At 47.6% G+C, this 6,000-nt stretch overlaps 1 pseudogene; it reads right to left on the reverse strand.

Moving 5' to 3' along the window:
• Positions 1 to 2,029: 2,029 nt before the first annotated feature.
• LOC136322501 (TAR DNA-binding protein 43 pseudogene) lies at positions 2,030 to 5,628 on the reverse strand (annotated as a pseudogene).
• Between the last annotated feature and the right edge of the window lie 372 nt (positions 5,629 to 6,000).

Genomic DNA, 6,000 nt, shown 5'->3' on the forward strand with positions numbered 1-6,000 from the left:
TCTGTGTCCTGCGTTAGCTGGTTTTTATTGTCTACTAAGAGCTGGATCTGACTCGTATTCTGGGGAGGGTAAATATTAAACAAGAGACTCTTTGAGGAGTTTGGAACTGAATGATAATTACTGGAAGCTCACATGAAGGGAAAAGGAAATGCTCTCTCTCCCTCTCCAAATATATATATATATCCCCAAGTGATTTAATTGAGAGTGAATAATCACGAACATGAAAATCTGTCGAGTCAAGAGTTTCCTTAACTAGGAGTTTGCTGCCCTGAATTTTATTAATGGAAGAGGGCTTGTTATGCCATTCGTCCTGTGTGGCTAGTTAAATGAAAATGAATGAAGCTTAAACATTAACTTTCTCAGTTCCACTAGCCTCATTCCAAGTGGCCAGGAGTCACGTGTGGGCAGTGGCAGCCATGGTCAGCGGTGCAGATACAGAACTTGGGTGTGATCGCTGAGAAGGCAGTGGGGTAATGCTGCCTCAGACGGTGTTTCATAGAATAGCACCAGCTCCCCACTGGTGTCTTCAGCATGTGGGAAGGGGGTGCTTGGTGAAATGCTGATTCCTGGGCTCCCCACCAAGCAAGCTGCAACAGAGTGACTGGGAGTGGGCTGGGAATCTGTATTTTTTTTAAATACAGGGATGGGCAGAAGCAAGTTTGCAGTAGTTCGTATGGAAAAGGCACACAAGTTATGATTCTGATAGCTTTATTACCTCTGTGTTTCATGTACTCACAATGCTTAAACCTACTTTTGCCCCACCCTGCCCATTTCCCTGATGCTTTTTGGGTGCATGTTTAAGTTTGAGGGGCACAAAGAAAGACAGAGTCATATAAAGAGATTGGGGCTCCCAAGAGGTAGATTGAGAATGTTTGATAGGACTCACCACCCATTAAAGAGCAATTAGGACGTATGCAATGCGTCTACAAGGCAAGGACAACTGATATTGGCAGTCCTAACACTCTGTTGTCACAGAGGTTCCCAAGGACATGCCCATTATAACTTCATTTGTTAGCCATTGACTAGGTCCTCCTTTTGAACTTTTCAAGACACTGTCTCCCTTAGGTCCCCCTAGCACATCATGGGGAGACAGTGTCATGAGAAGTTTGAACAGAGGACCTAATCAATGGCTCATGATTTTTCTCTCAACATTTTCCATGCAGGCTGTCACCGCTACTCATGCTTTTCTTTTCTTTGTATCTAAAACAAACAAAAAAATAATAAGTCACCCTCAATTCATGAGTTACATGTAAAATTGGTAATTTTAGTTCCTTTGCTTCCCGTTTATTTCTTTCAAATTATAGCAGAACACATTAGTTTGTGAACTGTTCCATATCAATTATCCCAGTTATCCCTTGTATATTTCTTGTGAGGTTTGCTCCCAAGGTCCCATCATCTGTGTAGCGACGTTATATTTATCCACCCATTGTTTCCTCTGCCACTGTTTACTTTTTCATCCCTGTTTTATACCATTTTCTTTCCTCTCAGTGGCTGAAACTCTGCCAGTTCTTTGCTGCCTCAGGTCTTCGCACATTCTGTTCCCTCAGCCTGGAACAGTCTTCTTCCATGGCTAGTCCCCTGTTGTCCTGCCGGCCCCTTATTAAATAACTTGTCTTCAGAAAAACTTCACAGCTGTAGCCCATCCAGGTGGGATTTCCCCCACTCTATTCCGTTTCTTTAATTCTCCACTCTACCCCCCCAACACCCAGTTTACTTTTGTTGCTTTTGTAATGAGAAAAAAAAAGAAAGACAGAGACAGATGTAGAGAGATGAAGACAGGCAGAAAGAGAAAGCGAGCAGCAAGACAGAGAAAAAGGGGAAAGAAGGAGAGACAGAGACAGGAAGAGACACAGAGAGAAATGGAGTGAAAAAGAGAGGCTGAAGGAGAGATGTAGAAAGATGGAGACGTCCTTCCTGGAAACTAAATTCCAGAGGGCGCCAAAGAGAAGAGGTCCCTCCTTCCCCAACTTCCCGAAAGGTTTCTCTCCTGCGAACTTAGGCTCTTTATTACTTGCGGGAGGATGGAGTATCAGTCCTTGGGGGTGATCGTGGCACTGCATCGTCCAGAGCTGTGCTGCCCAGTGTGATTGCCACTCATCCCCTGAGACATTCAGAGCAAAACGACCTGTGCTGACATGTGAATAGAGCACCCGCTGCGCTTTGAAGGCTTATGGAGAAAATGGATGTAAAACATCGCATTAATAATTGTTACACTGACTACCTGTTGAAGTGATAATATTTGGGGTATACTGAGTTAGATTAAAATGTGACCAAAATTAAAGTCACCTGTTTTTGTTTTTCTTTTTTCATGGTTTTAATGTGGCTACTGGAAGATTTAAAGGTGTACGTAAGGCTTGCGTTGATTTTGCATTGGACAGTGACCACCGAGTCCCTCCCACTCCCCAGGCATTTAGGCATGAAACAGTGAAAGGGACGGCAGCGACCTCAGATTACCCTCTGCTACCTCACCAGGCCTTTCTTGCTTGGAGGAGCCCCATCTGTGGCTTGAGTCTTGCACGGTGCCATCTCCATTAGGCCATGAAGTGGCAGCAGATACAAAGCCCCTTCAAGGCCGCCCGGCGTAGCACCCAGCCCGAGGCCTCGGGCTCGGACCATCCAGGGCCTGGCGGTGTTTTTCTGGGAAGCCCTGAGTTACCTCTCAACCGGAACCACTGCTCACCAGGTGACGCTCTGCAGCGCTGAGTTCACAAGAGCGCCGTCAGCAAGCAGAAAAGATTTCCAGTGAGTTTGGAGCGATGAGTGTTTTTATGGGAATAAATATTTTGCTCTTTGCCTTCCCTTGATGATATCGGACTGCACTTGTCTCTCTGAATCGAGTGGAGAGAAGAAGAGTTCATTTAAAGCTTGAAAATATTCACCTTCTCTTCCGTTTTGCACTAGCTGTTCTATTCCTCTGAGTGACGGCGTCCGTGTTTGTCTGGAAGCCTCACTCTCTCTCCTGTGCACCCTTCCTTTCCTTGGTTTGCATTCCAGAACAATCTTACTTCCTTTTGGCCTTTGCCCCGTAAGCCAGTTTACCTTGCTAATAATAATAATGGTCTTACAACTTAGGAGAAGTGTTTCATATCGCTGTACGTTGCTTAACACATATGAAATCTTGATGCTGTGGGGGAAAAAAAAGCTTCATGTCCGGTCAACACTGAATGAGTTCTCTGATGTGCTGGGTGCAGGGTGAAGAGCTTTTTCTGTCTTTATCTCAATTTAATACTTCCCATGGCTTCATCATGTATGCGCTACGCCCATTGTGCAGATGGAGAAGTGGAGGCACAGAGCAAGAAGATGACCCACTGAGGCCTTGCAGCCAGCTGGGGATGGAGGGGTTCAAATTCAAGCAAGGAGAAAAGAATGTAGTTCCAACCCATGGTTTCCGTTTTGAACATGCAAAGAATTCACTTGACAAGTCCAGGGATAGAAATATTATGGGAGAAACCTGTTGATAGTGACTGTCACGTGTGGGTTTGCCACTCAGGCGAACCACGGGTCACCTTCCAGTACCCAGTATTCCAACCCTTTATGTAACACAGCTTATAAAATTCCTTTAGTTCTTCCTCCTTTTCTCAAGAAAAGTATCAAAAATCCTGCTGGATATATACTCCACACCAAACAAACCAATTTTTAAGATTCTTAGTACATATGTATTTTACAACATACTTACTTACCATGAGTTTAGAAAAATTTGAATTCCCACATTCTCTGTACTGCCACCCTGTCGGCATTCCCCAGCGAGAAGGCTGAGAATCCATTCTTGAGCCAAAACCTCCGTGGAAACCACTGCCTGACCCCGTGTTTGAAGCTGATCCCCAATCCATGGCTACACCCGAATTAGAACCACTGCAAGAGTTATTTCCAGAACCGAAGGCTGGTTCGGCTCTCTCGTGAGTTGCCTTGGCGTCAGTGTTTACCAAATGGGCCTGATTGGTTCTGCGGACCGGTCCACGTGCCCTCCTACCCCAGCTGCTCTGCAGAGGTGCCCGGGCTGTGGCAGTCCTCGCTGGATGAATGCTGTAAGCACCCACATTCACCCCTCCGCCCGTGTTACAGCCTTGATTGTTTTCTAGGCCGGATCCACCCGCCTCTCCCGTTACCAAACCCACCCTGATTCCCAAAGCCTCCTGGACTACCACCGAATCTTCCACTTCCTCCTACCTGTCTGTTGCTGTTGTGTTTGGGTTCAGCACTGGGTATACGCATGTCGATTCCCTCAATGACCCCGTCCCCTTCGCAAAGAGGCCGGGCAGCCTGATCACCCGCAAACGCGACCCAGGCACAAACCCTGAATAGTTTGGGAACGAACACATCTAACACGTCCCCGTGCGGGCCAGAGAATGGCTGCACCTCATCAGTGGTCACGGGCTCTGTGCAGCGCCGGGCAGACACCTTTCTGTTTCTCAGGGCTCCCCTGTGCTTTGCGCAGAACGACGAAGCTGACGGCTACACCGTCATCCATCTGTCTTGGGTCTCCGCGGAGTTCCTTTCACCTGGCTTTCACATTCCGCCGATCCAACAAAACCAAGTCCTCTGAAATGACCAGTTTTCATCTCCTTCCTGACCTGGACCAGGAGAGCTTCTCCAAAGGCACGGAAAGACCCTCTTAGATCACGCTCGGTTGTTTCTGTGGGAGACCCGACGCTGTCAAATCAGATGTGTTCTGAACTGTTCTTTCCTCTGTCACTGCTGATGAAACATCTGTCTTATCCATTTTTTATTTTTTTGTCCCTGACACGAATGCCAGGTTTCCCGGGCAGCACCGGGGCCTGCAGGCTCCTTCCCCAGCGGACACCTCTCTTACACTGGGACGTGGCGTCCGGGGAACCGGCTGGTACCGTGGCCAGCAGCACTGTTCCATCCTCTCCGATGGTATTTCAGTGGGCTCGTCATTTTCATCTGTGGCGTTCCGAGTCTTCACACACCTTTTATTTCTCCGCTAGGCCCCTCATAGGAAGCCCGACAGGGTAACTCAAGTCTGTGTAAGTTTAAGGTGTACAACATGTCGATTTATAAATTACAATATGATTACCACCAAGATATTAGTGAAGAGTTTCATCATGTCACGTGATGCTTGTGTGAGTGTGTGTGTGTGTATGTGCGCGCGCGCGCGTGCACTGAGAACAATTCGGATCTAGTCTCAGCAATTCTGAGGTTCGTACTACAGTATTATTGACTGGAATGGCGATGCTGTGCTTTAGCTCTCCTGGACGTTTCAGCTGTATAACGTAAATGTCAGCTCCTGCTTCTCCCTGAAGAACCCGATTTTACCATTGTATTTCTCTGTCACTCAGCTAACACCTGTTAGCATGGATGACTCACCCAGCACTGTTCTACGTTCTGGATATGGATGGGTAAGTGCTCAGGCTGGCCCTGGAGTCTCAGCTTCTAGGAGAATAGGGGAGAGATTGATAGTTAAAACAGAAAATCACTATGGAACTTGGTATCTGTTTATCTGCCACCTCTTTCTCTCTGCCCTTAACCCCCCCCCCCCAACTCTGTCTCTCTCCGTTGTTCCATTTCTGGACTATTTGCTGACCAGGCACTTCCACGTAGAAACTGAGTCATGCTTAGATGCTCAGCATCTGTGTGATACTTACCTTTAAACTCTCTGTACTTCATCTTACCCACTAGTGATGCCGGAGACCCAAGGTCCAAACCCATGAAGCCCACCCAGCCCTGGAGGTCCTGGTCTCCTTCATGACATTCTTTTTTTTCTCTCCCCCCCCCCCCCAAGTGAGAGGAGAGGAGACAGACATTCCCTCCCACATGTGCCCTGAACAGGATTCGCATGGCAACCCCCATCTGGGGCTGATGCTCTGCCCATCTGGGACCACTTTCGCAACTGAACTAATTTTAGTGCCTGAGGCAGAGGCTCCATGGAGCCATCCTCAGTGTCCAGGACCAGTGTGCTGGAACCAATTGAGCATGGCTGTGGGAGGGGAAGAGAGAGAAAGAGAGAAGGGAGGGGGGAAGGGTGGAGAAGCAGATGGT

This window comes from Saccopteryx bilineata, chromosome 2, assembly GCF_036850765.1.
Source record: "Saccopteryx bilineata isolate mSacBil1 chromosome 2, mSacBil1_pri_phased_curated, whole genome shotgun sequence".
Classification (NCBI taxonomy): Eukaryota; Metazoa; Chordata; class Mammalia; order Chiroptera; family Emballonuridae; genus Saccopteryx; species Saccopteryx bilineata.